General features: G+C 39.0%; 2 pseudogenes; one reads left to right on the plus strand and one right to left on the minus strand.

The window, feature by feature from the left end:
• The first annotated feature begins 6,005 nt into the window (after positions 1–6,005).
• Positions 6,006–9,599, plus strand: LOC149749555 (ferritin light chain pseudogene; annotated as a pseudogene).
• A 1,620-nt stretch (positions 9,600–11,219) lies between these two features.
• Positions 11,220–14,106, minus strand: LOC111162706 (large ribosomal subunit protein uL30 pseudogene; annotated as a pseudogene).
• Between the last annotated feature and the right edge of the window lie 1,513 nt (positions 14,107–15,619).

Below are 15,619 nucleotides of genomic sequence, written 5' to 3' on the forward strand. Positions count from 1 at the left end.
AAGCCATGGCTCACAAAGCTGCTCTGCCCATGACAAGGAAATGGAAAGACACTGACCACTGTCCAGGGAAGTGTCAATGAAGCTTGTTTTCTACCAAAGGAAAGTGACATCCATCAGAAATCAGAACCCCGAATCTGTGCCACAAGTGTGGGAGGCTACAAATTCATACTACCCTGTGGAAGAGGGAATACCAAACCAAAAGATTAACCTAGAAACTTTCCAGAACCAATGAAACCTTTAGGGCTCTAGAAAAGGCATTATAAAACTATCTTGAAGAGATGTCTCCCATATCAAGGGTTCCCAAGACCATGTCAAGTTTCAGTGATTTGCTAGGAGGACTCACAGAACTTCGCACATAGTTGTCCTCATGGCTAGGATTTATTAACACTGAAAGGATACAAAGCATAATCAGCAAAGAGAAAAAGCACATGGGTGAAGTTAGGAGGAAACTAGGTAAAATTTTCCAAAAGTCCTTTCCCAGTGGAGTCACACAAGACACAATTCCCCCAGCAAGGATTTGTTACAACACATGTGATATGCTGTGTACCAGGGAAGCTCATTGGAGACTCAGTGCCCTGGATGTTAATTGGGGGCTTGGTCATGTAGGTATCCTCTGCCTAGCTCATACCCAAATCCCAGACTCCCACTAGGAAAGTATATGTTCTTCATAAGCCAAGTTGTACAACTTAAGCAGAGTGAGCTACTTGGATCAGTTCTGAGAATACTGGGACCACTCTTAAAATCTAACTGTGTGGAATGGAACCACAAAAAGACCTTAAGCATTCTCACCACACACACTAAAAAGGTAACTATGCAATGTGATGGATGTGTTAAATAACTTGATTGTGGGACTCATTTCACAATGTATACATACTATCAAAACATCATGTTGTATACGTTAAACATATTACAACTTTGTTTGTCAATTATACCTCAATAAAACTAGCAGGGAAGCAAAACCAAACAAACAAACAAGCAAAACTGAAGTCTATTTCTGTTGCTTACAACCAAGAATCTTGACTTATATAAGAACAATCTGAAAGAGACTTTAAAAAAATATATATTGGGCTCCAAAATCTTGAGGCTACAGAGCCCACATATATTTTTGGGGTGGGGGAAACAAACATGTGGGGACCTTACTACATATAATGTGAAAAGTGCTGCAACAGACACACCTACAAAGCATTCTGAGAACCCAGTGAAGGGAACCTTTTTCTTCGTGGGTGGAGTGGGGTAGGAGGCCAGGTCAGGCTTTATAAGGAAGTAACATGAACCTGAGTCTTTAAGGGTCCGTAAGATTTCATCATACAAAGAGCTGAGAAAAAAGACTTGTATTTAAAGAGGAAAGCATGATCAAATGGAAGGCAGGAGGGAAGAAACCCTGAGGATAAAGAAATTTAGGATATGAACACAATTAGATATAAGGCTGAGGAGAAAATTTAGAGAGTGTCTGAAGAAGGATATGGGAAATTCAGGTGAATAAGCAGGTAGAACCAAATTCTATAAAACCTTAAAATGACATTCCAAAATGTTTCAATATTATCCTTGTCTGATTTCTGTCAGTTTTAGAGGTAAAACATATTGGACCATCAGCTACATGACCTGGCAGGAGATGAGCAGGTCACTGAGATGAAGAATGGATTGGGGCTAGAGGGCAATAATCCAGCCCCAAGCCTAGTGGCTGAAAGCAGGACAAAAACCATGAGTTCTTTTAAAGAACAAACTTATGGTTACCGGGGGGAATGGGGGAGGGCAGGGATAAATTGGGAGACTGGGATTGATACATACACACTACTATATATAAAATAGATAACAATAAGAACCTACTGTAGAGCACAGGGAATTCTACTCAATACTCTAATGACGTATATGGGAAAAGCGTCTACAAAAGAGTGGATATATGTATATGTATAACTGACTCACTTTGCTGTACAGCAGAAACAAAACATTGTAAACCAACTATACTCCAATAAAAATTTAAAAATAAATAAAAGGAGTTGGCTGGAACTCAGAAAAAATAAAATAAAATAAAACAAAGAAGGCTTATTCAGATAAAGGAGCCTTATTCAGATAAAAGAAACCTTATTCAGATAAAACAGAGAACACATGGGAAAAATAAAAAACAAATAGCAAGATGATAAATTTAAATCTAACTATATCAATAATCACAACTGTAAATGGTTTAAACACCCTGATTAAAAGACAGAGATGGCAGAGTATCAATATTGGCTCATCAGTTTTGTAATGAACTGAATTTTGTCACCCCAAAATTCATATGCTGTGGCCCTAACCCCTAGTGTGACTATATCTGGAGATCTGGGTCTTTAGGAGGTAATTAAGGTTAAATGAGGTCATAAGGGTGGGGCTCCAACTCAACAGAACTCTAGCCTGAATAGAAAGAGGATATCTCATCATCTCTCTCACTCCTGCTTTCACCCTCTCTTGCTGCCTCTTGCTCCCTCTCTAATTGCACCCAGGAAACGCCCTGTAACCACACAGCAAAAAGGCAACATTTGCAAGCCAGGAAGGGTGCCCGTCACCAGAGACTGAACAGACCAGCACCTTGATCTTGGATTTCTCAGCTTCCAGACTGTGAGAAATAAATTTTGGTTGTTTAAGCCACCCAGTCCACGGCATTTTGTTACAGCCAGCGGAACAGAGTACAACAAATTGCAATAAATGTACTACATTAATAGTAGATGTTAGTAATAGGGAAAGCGAGGGGAGGAGAGTAAAGGGGTATATAGGAACCCTCTGTACTTTTGGCTCAATTTTTCTGTAAATTCAAAACTGCTCAAAAAAGAAACTCTATTAGTTTTTCTTTTTTAAGGCAGAAATTATCCAACTGATTATAAAAGCAAGATTCACTATATAGTGCCTATGAGAAATGCATATTAACTATAAAGACACAAAAGGTTAGAGGTAAAAGGACAGAATAAGACATACCAGGCTAACACTAATCAACATAAAGCTGGAAAGCCTATATTAATATCAGACAAAGAAGGTTTCAGAGCAAAGAATCCTGCCAGGGACATATAAATTCAATTCATAAATGATAAAGGGTCAATCTACCCACAAGGACATAACAATCTTAAACGTTTATGCAACTAAGAGCAGAGTTTCAAATAAACAGGAAGCAAAAACTGATAAAACAATACAAGGAATATAGCCAATAATATTATTGTATAATAACTTTGTATGGTGTATAATCTATAAAAATATCAAATCACTATGTTGTACACTTGAAATTAATATATTGTAAGTCAACTATACTTCAATAAAAATAAATAAGATGGGGAAAAAGACTGATAGAACTACAAGGAACGGTAGATACCCCATAATCACAGTCAGAGATTTCAACAGCCCTCTCTCAATAATTAATAGGACAAATACAGAAAAAGTCAGTAAGGCTACAGAAGACCTGAACAAGGCTGTCAACCAACATGACCTAACAGATGTTTATAGAAGCCCCCCACCTGAAAACAGTAGAAAACATAGTCTTCTCAAATGCATACACAATATTTACCAAGATACATCATATTCTGGAGCATAAAGCAAGTCTTGATAAGTTTTAAATGACTCAAGTCATAAAAAGTATATTCTGTGACCACTGGAATTAAAATAAAAATCAATAACAGAAACCTCCATGTAATTGAAAACTGAATAACACACTTTTTAATAACTAATGGAACAAAAAATCAAAATGGAAATTAGAAAATATTTTTGAACTGAGTGCAAAAAACACATCATATCAAGATGTATGGGATGCCTCAGTGGTAGGGTGAAAAATGGCCCCCAAATATATATACATCCTAATCTCCAGAACCTGTCAATGTTACCTTATATCACAGAAGAGACTTTGCAGATGTGATTAAGCTAAGAATCTTGAGATGGGCAGATTATCCTGAATTATTCCAGTAGGCCAGTGTGATCACAGTAATTCTTATAAGAGGAACCAAGGAGGAGTCACAGAACAGGGTAATATAATGACAGAAGCAGAGGTGGGGGTTGTGTACTTTGAAGACGAAGGAAGGGGTCACAAGCCAAGAAATACAGGTCACTAGAAGATGAAAAAGGCAAGGAAACAGATTCTCTCCTCAGAGATTCCAGAAGGAACCAGCTCTGCCAACACCTTGACATTAGCTCAATAAATCTGAATTTGGACTTTATTTATTTATATTTATCTATCTATGGCTGCACCGGGTCTTAGTTGCTGCATGCGGACTCTCAGTTGTGGCATGCAGACTTCTCAGTTGCAGCATGTGGAATCTCAGTTGCAGCATGCATACGGGATCTAGTTCCCTGACCAGGGATCCAACCTAGGCCCCCTGCATTGGGAGCGCAGAGTCTTAACCACTGGACCACCAGGGAAGTCCCTGAATTTGGACTTTTAACCTCCAAAATTTTAAAAGAACAATCTTCTATTGTTTTAAGTCATTAAGTTTGTGGAAATTTGTTACAAAAGCAACAGAAATCTAACAGAGCCCTTAAAATAGTATTTAGGAGGAAATTTATGCTACCAAATGCCTCACCTTTTGCCTTATGAAACTAGTGGGGAAAAAATGAATGAAATCCAAAGTAGCAAAAGAGAGGAAATGATAAAAATCAAGAAGAAATCAATGAAATAGAAAACAGGAAAACAATAGAAATCAGTAAAACTAAAAGTTGGTTCTTTAAAATCAATAAACCTCTAGCCAGATCGATCAGAAAAAGAAAAAGAAAGAAGACATAAAAAAGAAAAAGAAAGAAGACCAGTATCAAGAATGAGAGAAGTGGTATCACTAGAGAGTCTAAGGTATTGAAAGAATAATAAGAAAATATAATGAATAATTTTGTGCCAATAAATTCAACAACTTAGAAAATAAAATGGAGAAGTTCAGGGCTTCCCTGGTGGCACAGTGGTTAAGAATCTGCTTGCCAATGCAGGGGACACGGGTTCGATCCCTAGTCCGGGAAGATCCCACATGCCGCAGAGCAACTAAGCCCATGTGCCATAACTACTGAGCCTGCACTCTAGAGCCCTCGAGCCACAGCTACTGAGCTTGTGTGCCACAACTACTGAAGCCTGTGTGCCCAGAGCTTGTGCGCCGCAACAAGAGAAGCCACCGCAATGAGAAGCCTGCGCACCACAACAAAGAGAAGCTTCTGCTCGCCCCAACTAGAGAAAGCCCATGTGCAGCAATGCAGCCAAAAATAAATAAAGAAAATACAGAAAAAATAAAATAAAATGGAGAAATTCTACAAACTACCAAAGCTTACTCAAGGAGAAGTAAACAACTTGTATAGCCCTATATCTATTAAAGAAATTGAGTTTATAGTTAAATATCCTCCCCAAAGAAAAGTCCAGGGCCAGATGTCTTTACCAAATTCTACCAAATATTTAAGGAATAACACTAATTCTACACAAACTTCTCCAGAAAATAAGAGGATAGAATACTTCTTAACTCATCTATGCGGCCAGCATAAACCTGATACCAAAACCAGAGAGATATTACAAGAAAAGAAAACTACAGACCCATATCACTAAAGAACATAGATGCAAAAATTTCAAATAAATTTTAAGTGTAATTTGTATCCAACTATATATAAAAATGATAATACATCATAATTACATAGAGTTTATCCCAATGTATCTCCATTACATGGCGCTTATCCCAAGAATGCAAAATTGGTCTAACATTCAAATATCAATCAACTTAACTCACCATACAGGATTTTTTTTAAGCTAAAAACTAAAATAACAACAACCCTGTATGGTCATTTCAATAGATGCAGAAAAAGTATTTGACAAAATCCATCATCAATTCTTTAAAAAACAAAAGAAAAAACTCTCAGCAAACTGGAAAGAGAAGAGAACTTCAATCTGATAAAGTGCCTTTACAAAAAACCTACGGCTAACACTATATTTAATAGTGAATATTGAATATGTACCCCCATATGTTCAGGAATAAGACAAAGATATGCACTTTTGACATGTTTATTCAATGTTATATTGGAGGGTCTAACCAGTACAATACGGTCAAAATAAAGAAACAGCTGCCAGATTAGAAAAAAGTAAAACTGTCTTTATTTATAGAAGACGTGATTGTCTATGTAGAAAATCAGACGGAGTTTATTTAAAAGGTACTGGAACTAACAAATGAGTTTAGCACCAGCAATTCCACTCTTGGGTATATATCTGAAAAAAACAAAAACACTAACTCGAAGAGATACATGCACCCCAATGTTCATAGCAGCATTATTTACAATTGCCAAGATATGGAGGCAACCTAAGCAATACACACACACACACACACACACACACACACACATACACACACAATGGAATACTACTCAGCCATAAAAAAGAACAAAATTTTGCCATTTGCAGCAACATGGATGGGCTTGGAGGGCATTATGCTAAGTGAAGTAAGTCAGACAGAGAAAGACAAATACTGTATAATATCACGTATATGTGGAATCTAAAAAATACAACTAACTAGTGAATATAACAAAAAAGAAGCAGACTCACAGATATAGAGAACAAACTAGTGGTTACCAGTGGGGCAGGGGGGCAATATAGGGGTGGGGGAGTGGGAGGTACAAACCACTGGGTGTAAGATAGGCTCAAGGATGTATTGCACAACACAGGGAATATAGCCAATATTTTGTAATAACTATAACTGGAAAGTAAACTTTAAAAATTGTATTAATTAATTAACTAAATGAGTTTTAGCAAGTTGCAGGACTCAAGATCAATATATAAAAAACAATTGTATTTCTATACACTAGCAATTAACAATTAGAAATGAATTAAAATTTACATTTAAAATAGCATAAAAATATGAAATACTTAGGGATAAATCTGACCAAAAATATGCAAGCTATGTACAATGAAAACTATAAAACATTGCTGAGAAAAATTAAGGAAGACTTTAATAAATGGAAGAGGTACGGTGTTCATGGAAAACTCAGTATTGTTAAGATGTCAATTATCCTCAAATTGATCTATAGTTTCAACACCATCCCAATCAAAACCCAGCAAGCTTTTTTGTAGAAACAGACAAGCTGATTCTAAAATTCATATGGTAATGCAAAGAATCTCGAATAGCCAAAGTGTCTTTGAAAAAGGAAAACAAAATTGGAGGACTAATGCTACCTCATTTCAAGACATCATAAAGCTACAGTAATCGAGATAGTGTGGCATCAAGAAAGACAAACAGATCAGTAAAATAGACTGAGTCCACAAAGAGACCTACACATATATGAATAACTGCTTTTTACAAAGATACAAAAGCAATGCAGTGAAGAAAAGATAGCCTTTTCAACAAATGATGCTGGAGCTACTGGATATTCCTATACGCAAAAATGAATTCTGATCCACACCTTGTATCATTTAAAAGATTAACTCAAAATGGATCATAGTACCAATTGTAACCTAAAACCTAAAACTATAAAATGTGTCTTAAAACACGTCTATCAGAAGTTCCGCAGTTCACAAGGCCAGAGGGTCCTGTGGATCCGTCTCTTGCTTCAGTAGCGTTTGGACAGAACAGGCCCAGGGACGCCCTTTCCTCCAGCCTCGTAGCACCCTCCAACCTTTTCTCCAGTCGCAACCGTCAGAATCAACCCCTTAGCTACCCTCCGCCTCTAGGACCAGCCAACACCACGAGCTCCCAGATTCGTCAGAATTATTCTACCCAGGTGGAGACCACCGTCTACCCCCTGGTCAACATGCATCTGCGGGCACTTAGCTCTCTTTGGGCTTCTATTTCCACCGGGAGGATGTGGCTCTGGAGGGCACGGACCCCATCTTCCGCGAATTGGCGGAGCAGAAGCGCAAGGGCGCCCAGCGTCTCTTCAAAATGCAAAAACAGCAGAGCAGCCACGCCCTCTTCCGGAACCTGCAGACGCCATCTCAAGATAAGCGGCGTAAACCCCAGGACGTTATGGAAGCCGCCGTTCTCAGGTAGATGAACTTGAACCAGGCCCTTTTGGATCTGCGTGCCCCTGCCCCGGCAGACCCCACCTCTGTGACTTCCTGGAGAGCCACGTCCTAGAAGAGCAGGTGAAACTCATCAAGAAGATGGGCGACCACCTGACTAACCTCACAGGCTGGCCTGGCCCCCAGGTTGGGCTGGGTGAGTTTCTTTTCAAGGCTCACCCTCAAGCGCGACTCAGAGCCTCTGGAGCCCAGCGGCCTTTGAGGAGCCCCTCTGTTGTCAGGGCTTCTACCTGAAGCCTTTCTCTGCAGCCACTAGGCATCATTTTAACCACCCTGGAGCCTTTTCCCGAGCTTTGAACCAAGTGGGAACAATAAAGCTTTCTGCAGGGAAAAAATAAAAAAAACTAGAAGTTCCCAAGTCGTTGTGATCTCAAGTTAGGCAAAAATTTCTTAGATCTAAAGACAACAATTATAAACTGGACTAAATCAAAACTTAAAACTTCTCTTTGAAATACATTAAAAAAATTAAAAGGCACAGACTAGGAAAAAATGTTTGTGAATCGTATTTCTGATAAAGGTCTTGTATTCATAATATATAAAGAATTCTCAGAACTCAGTAATTAAAAGAAGGGACTGAAAAAGATATTTCTACATTTGTGTTCATATATAGCCCGTTATTCACAGTAAGCCAAAAAGTGAAAGCAGGGACTTCCCTGGTGGCGCAGTGGTTAAGAATCTGCCTGCCAGTGCAGGGCACACGGGTTCGAGCCCTGGTTGGGGAAGATCCCACATGCCGTGGAGCAACTAAGCCCGTGCGTGCCACAACTACTGAAGCCCGCACGCCCAGAGCCTGTGCTCCGAAACAGAGAAGCCACCACAATGAGAAGCCCACGCACCGCAACAGAAGAGTAGCCCCTGCTCGCAGCAACTAGAGAAAGCCTGGGCGCAGCAACATGCTAAGTGAAAGAAGCCAGTCACAAAAAGACAAACACCATATGATTCCACTCATACGAGATACTGAAGAGTAGTCAGACTCGTAGAGATAGGAAGAAAAATGGTGGTTTCCAGAGCTGGGGTTGGGGAGAACTGGGCAGTTATTATTTAATAAGTAGAGTTACAGTTTTTCAAGATGAAAGAGTTCTGGAGATGGATGATGGTGATAGTAGCACAACGATGTGAAAGTACTTAATGCCATTGATCTGTACACGTAAAAATGGTTACGATGGTAAATTTTATGTTACGTGTATTTTACTGCAACTTACAGAAAACTCAGTAAATAGAAAACAACTCAATTTTTTAAATTGGGCAAAGCATTTGAACAGACATTCCCCAAAGAAGATAAACAGATGGAAAATAAGCACATGAAAAGATGCTCAACATTGTCAGGCATTGGGAAAATACAAATTAAAGGATCATTACATACCTATTAGAATGGCAAAAATTAAAACTACTGACCATTACTAAGTTTTGGCAAGGATATGGAAGAACTGGAATTTTCATGTAGCGTGGATAGAAATGTAAAATGGTATAGCCACTTTGGAAAATAGTTGGGTGGTTTCTAAAAAGTGAAACATACACTTTCCATATGTGATCCAGCCTTTCGACTCCTAAGTGTTTACCCAAGAGAAATCAAAACATATGTCCATACAAAGACTTTTTAAAAAAATATTTATAGCAGTCATATATAATGGCTGAAAACCTGGAAACAGCCCAAATATCCATCAACAGGTGAATGGATAAACAAATTGTGGTATAGCCATATGATAGACTACTACCTGGCTCCTTTTTTTTTTCTCCTGTTTATTAACAAAAGGAATATGGATGAATCTCAAAATAATTATGTTGAGTGAAAGGAGTCAGACAAAACAACAGTACAGACTGATGATTCCATTTACATAACATTCTAGAAAATATGCACCAGTCTCTAATGAAGGACAGCAGATCGGTTGCCTGGGTATATGGGGAGGAAGCAGGAGGATGAGATTACAAGGGGCAGGAGCAAACCTTTGTGGGTGTTGGATATGTTCATTACCTTGATGGTGGTGATGGTTTCATGGCTGTATGCGCATGTCAAAACTTATCAAATTGTATTCTTTAAATATGTACAGCTTATTGTATGTCAATTTTACTTCAATAAAGCTGTTAACAAAATAAACAAAGGAGCTTTGCAAGCTCAGACTTGATCTGCCTCAGTAAATTCCATCTGTTGGTAGAAACAGAGATTGAGAATAATAACAATTTGGAATTTTCATTTTGGGAAATAACCAAGGAAGACAACCTGGGATGAGAAAAAAAAACTGCTGAGCCACATGGAGAGTTTTAAAGAGGTCAAAAACTGTTCATTTTCTCTGCATTTAATCAACATAGAAAGCCTCAGAGTCACATGATATTGGAGCCAGGAGGAATCTTTGAGAGATGAAATAGTCCAATTTTTTTATTTTACAGATGAGGAAATGAATCCAAGTGAAATAAAGGGACTTGCCTTAGGTCACACAGCTTGCAGAGCTAAGAATAAAATGTGTGTCCTCTGAAGCTTACTCTAATGCTATTTATTTTTCTTCATCTAGCTAACCTAAACCCTTGGGTAATTGTTAATCTAGGCTAGTCTATGAAAATATGGAATAACACAATACCTATGAGATGCTGAGTTCCTTCATGGCCATGTGGATGGCCATGAAGATAGAAGGGAACACCACTACCTTTACCTTCATATTTTCCAGTCCCCAAACCCTCTTAAACAATACTCCTTGTAGGGCAGTAATGCTCTCCTGGCTACCCTCAGAATCTAGGCAACTTAAAACCATTACTTCTGATGTGAACTCCTCACAGGTACAGTCAGGTCTGCTATAATGCTTGTCTTGAAAACACAAATTTGTTCCAATGTGATTGATATATTAGGAAACAACATATGAGTATAATGGAAATTTGCCTTGGCCTATGTGAGATCTTATGAGCAAGAAACACGAGGTGAAAGCAGAAAATCATCCAGCCAGCTGAACTGAGGCGCCTGGGAATACACAAAATGCACACACACACTCTCCTCAGATATCTACCAGCTACCTCAGTTTACTGTGTATGTTGAGTTGTGCCCATCCACATCTGGTGTTAAAATTTTTCCTCTGATTTTAGATAACTTACCTTCCTACCGCTGTACAATGAATTACAAGCTGCAACCCTTCCAATGCCTACTCCCTCAAACAAATTTCAAATCTTTTTTTTTAAGGTAAAGTGACGTATTTATTGTATTATTTATGAATTTCCTTTTCTTTTTCAACTTGAAAGCAGTCATTGTTTATTAACTGACCAGATTATAAAAATAATCATGGGAGGCACCATAGTTCATCCTTCTAAGAAGCCTGTTGATCCCGTCTCCTGTTGCCAGCAGCTCTGCCTTCTACACAATGCAATGCCTTTCTCTCCATTCCACCTTATGAAGAAGATAATTTGAAAGACCACAGGAAGACGTTTGCATTTTCCAACAGTATGGGTCTCATGAATCAGATCCTCCATGCAGATGACTTCCTATTTACCAAGAGATCGAGCCGTCGAAGTGTTACCTGTTGGGACAATCACCTTCTTGTTGATCTTGCTATAACTGCACTTGTAGATCAATTCTTTTACTGATTTGTTTCAGGTATCCCATACAGTATATGGCTCCACAGTCCTCAGCATGTTAACTGAGCCTTACTGAGCTTAACAAAGGTGCCATTGAGGAGCTGAAAAAGGTAAAGAAGATGGAACACCTTTCAGATCTTTGGGCTCACACCGTTGATACCCTGATCCTGAAGACAAATGCTCATTTGGGCTCTAGAGTTACACAGAAGTTACCCACTTTTCTTGCCATCTTTGCCAGTCAAATCTCACTTCTGCACATCTGCCTATTTTCCTTATTATGGTGCTTAGCTTTTTCATAGATAAGCTTCCTCCTTGCCTTTTGAAGCATCTTTTGGGCAAACTTCTTTCTCAGGTGCATGATCTTCAGCTCTGCAAAATTCCTTTGCTTTTTCTTGATGGTATCTGGCATAGCAGAAACCTTTTTTCCCTTCTCTTCTATACCCTCCATGATTCCAGCCAGAAAAGAGGTTACTTATAAATTTCTTAACCATTTAACATGTGTAAAACTGTGCTACCATTGTTATTAGGTTCTTATATCTTTTTTTTTTAATGTGTCACTGGTGAGGTTTTGGAGTGTTGTCTCCCTGAGCGCATCTTTTCCCATAAGCCCTGTGGGTTTTATTGCACTATTATTGTGCACAGCATGGTGATTTTTATGAAGTCTTGTGTCATATTATAGCAGAACTGTATTAAGAGTGTGGGTTAAACCCTTAAAAGACTAATCTTGGGTCTAACAGCTGTGGGTGTGTGCGCACACACACACACACACAGAGACACACACAGCCTTGTTTAAATACAGTTGACCCTTGAACAGTGTAAGGGTTAGGGGCGCTGACCTTCTGCACAGTAAAAAAAACCTGAGTATAATTTATAGTTGGCTCTCCTTATTGGCAGTTCCTCTATATCCACTGTTCCATATCCATGGATTCAACCAATCAATATTAGTACTGTAGTCTTTACTACTGAAAAAAAATCCGTGTATAAGTGGACCCGTGCAGTTCAAATCTGTGTTGTTCAAGGGTCAACTGTTCTAGTAGGCAGGTATCCTGTCATATGAGTTTGTTTCTGGGCTGACAGGAGAATAAAGTACCCATTTCAGAGTCAGCCCACACAGTGGTTCTCAGTTGCAGGATATGGATCCCTTGTTCCCTCTGACTAACCTTGGATGGGATGGAGACCATTATCACTGGCCACCAGCAAAGACAAGCATTAAATCAGTTCACACATAAATGGATCAGGCTTACCAATGACCCACCCTCTTGGCATCTTAAGTGCTAGAAACAGTATAGGTCAAAGCATGTTCCATCGTGGGCTGCATCAGAATCACCCAGAAGACTGAACAGAAAGAAGATTCCTCGACCTCACTCCAGATCTTCCAAATCAGAACCTCTAGGACTTAAGGACTAAGGAATCAGGAATCAGCATTCTGACACTCAGTGATCCTCATACACCCTGAACTTTGGGAACTACTGGACTAGGATGTCTGGCTAAACAAGGCATACAAATGTAGAGCCAGGTTCCCAGGCACTTGATATACAGCCAAACTACTTTTTACCTAAAACAGCTGGCTTTTACTCTATTTTATATCATTATTGTCCAACTACAATGGCTTTTGTCCAGTCTTAGACCATTATTGTTGAGGATTTGTCATGGGTGCCACCTGTTAACCTGTTATGAGGAATTGGGGGTTGATAGAAAGAAAGGATAGTGCCAGAGAGGGGGTTGACATATTAGAGAGTGTTGTTCTGTAGCTTGTTCATTAAGTTCATATCCCATCTGCCTATCAAATTTTTTTTAGAACTTTGAATTAAATTTCTCTGGTGTGTTCTGAAGCAAAGACAGGACATCTGTAGCTTCCTAATGAATCATTTCTCTCTTCTATAATCTAGCCACTGATAAACTGGCACTAAGTTCTGTATTTGTGTACAAGATGGGTTGGGAACAAAACAGCAGTTAAAAATTGCAGAGCTATTATGAGTGCATTAAAGGAATATAATTATTTTTCTGGAGTACACAGCCATTATTATAATGTTCCATACAGTAATGCCTTGTAATCTTCCTCAAGCGTTAATGTGATGTTTAACATGTTTTACCTTGGAAAGTATTTTATTATGATTCAAGTCACAGGTAAAATAATGAAAGATCTTAACTCTCTCCTTAACAGCCCCAAATAAATATTGTAAAATAACTCTAGTACTTAGTATGCTGAGAGGAAAAAAGCAAGTTCTATCTTCTAGTGTGTGCAAGAGGACACTGTAATAAAGAGGTGTTTCTGAAGAAATGATGCAAATGGACATGAAAGTACAGAACTAAAATGGATTTGCTTTGTCTCTTTTGAAATTGTTGAAACAAGAACGACCAAGATGAAATTTATTATGCATGCTTTGTAAAATGGCACCAGGTATCACAGAATTAGCATGAGAATTACCTAAGTGCTAGAAACCTCCATTCCCAGAAGTTCTGTTGATGATTCATCTTGCCCACCCTTTTCTAAATAAGACTTGACTTGTTCAAGAATTGTCACTTTCTCATGGCATGACAAGTGTCAAGCTTGTATTTAAGAGTGAAATGCCATGATATCTACACTTACTTTCAATTAATGTCCAGAGAAAGAAAAAGAAAATATGGCAAAATATTAACTATTGTTGAATCTAAGAGGGTGGTATATGGTTGTTCACTAAACTATTCCAACAACTTTTCTGAATGGGGGAAATTTCTCAGAGTACAAATTTGGAGGGAAAAAAAAAAGGAATGCACAATGTAGCCACTTAAGGTCAATGAAAATATTTATAGTCACTCCAGAAACCCTTGAAATCATACCCAAGCCTGTGAGTACGATTCAGTGTGTAATTCAGATTTTATGACTTGGCATGGCACTCCTGTAAAATTATGACTGAAGAAGAAGGAAGTGAAACTTGATAACTGCCCTACCCACTGTAATTCTTTTTTTTTTTTTTGCAGTACGTGGGCCTCTCACTGCTGTGGCCTCTCCCGTTGCGGAGCACAGGCTCCGGACGTGCAAGCTCAGCGGCCATGGCTCACGGGCCCAGCCGCTCCGCGGCACATGGGTCCTTCCCGGACCGGGGCACGAACCCGTGTCCCCTGCATCGGCAGGCGGACTCTCATCCACTGCGCCACCAGGGAAGCCCTGTAATTCTTTTGATACTGAGTATATTCCCCTCCGGAATATGACTTGTGTAGTAAATGTTACAGTGGTTTTCTACTTCAGGCCCACGCTTATAAGATTATTTCTCTTTCTGTGGTTGACTAAAAACTGAGTTGTCATAATGTGGAGATCAAAATTAGTTTCTGTAAATAACAGGTTTTACGTAAGTCTTCAAACCAGTTAGATTCTAAACTAGGAAATGTTTATAAATAGACGGATCCATGAGTAAAAGTTCATTTATCAAAATAAATGACAAGGTGGATTTATTTATGGAGTAAAATCATGGAATCAAGATTTTCTCCTAGAAGAGTCATAGGTGTTTTTATGTTGTGTATGTTTATATTTGTTTCTACATGTTGTGTATGTTTCCATTTCAGGAACTTGAAGCAACTAGTTAATCTCAAATTCTCTTCTCCTCTCTCCCTGGCACCATCTGTCTTCTCCAAGCCCTAGTACTTCTATCTCAGACTCTCATACTTGAAATGTGGCTCTGGGCAAAAGACCATATCTCATCTGCAGAATGAGGCGGAGGGCTAATGTACCTCACAATCCTCCTGGATCCCATAACAGTTCAGCCTCATTTTCATTTGCCAATTAATTGTGTTGTTTACTCTCCTCACTCCCTGGGAACCCACCAGGCTCATGATCTCTCCAACCAATAATTTAAATCCCCCCTTCTCTGAAACAGGAAGGTTCTCTCTCTCTCTCTCACTCTCTCTCTCTCCCCTCTCTTCTCCTCTCTCCCCTACCAGTTTCCATTTCCATAGGTCCAACAAATGACCACTTCCTGAGTTTCTAAACTTAGCTCTTAGGCTACCTGACCTATTAACCCTTTCACAGCTGGCTCCCCTCTGCACCTGCTGGACCCATTATAGTTCTACATTCCATGTAAACCAAAAGATTCTTAAAACATG

The sequence above is a fragment of the Delphinapterus leucas genome, chromosome 3, assembly GCF_059928025.1.
Source record: "Delphinapterus leucas isolate spDelLeu-1000000601 "Yukka" chromosome 3, BTC_Dleu_Yukka2, whole genome shotgun sequence".
Taxonomy (NCBI): Eukaryota; Metazoa; Chordata; class Mammalia; order Artiodactyla; family Monodontidae; genus Delphinapterus; species Delphinapterus leucas.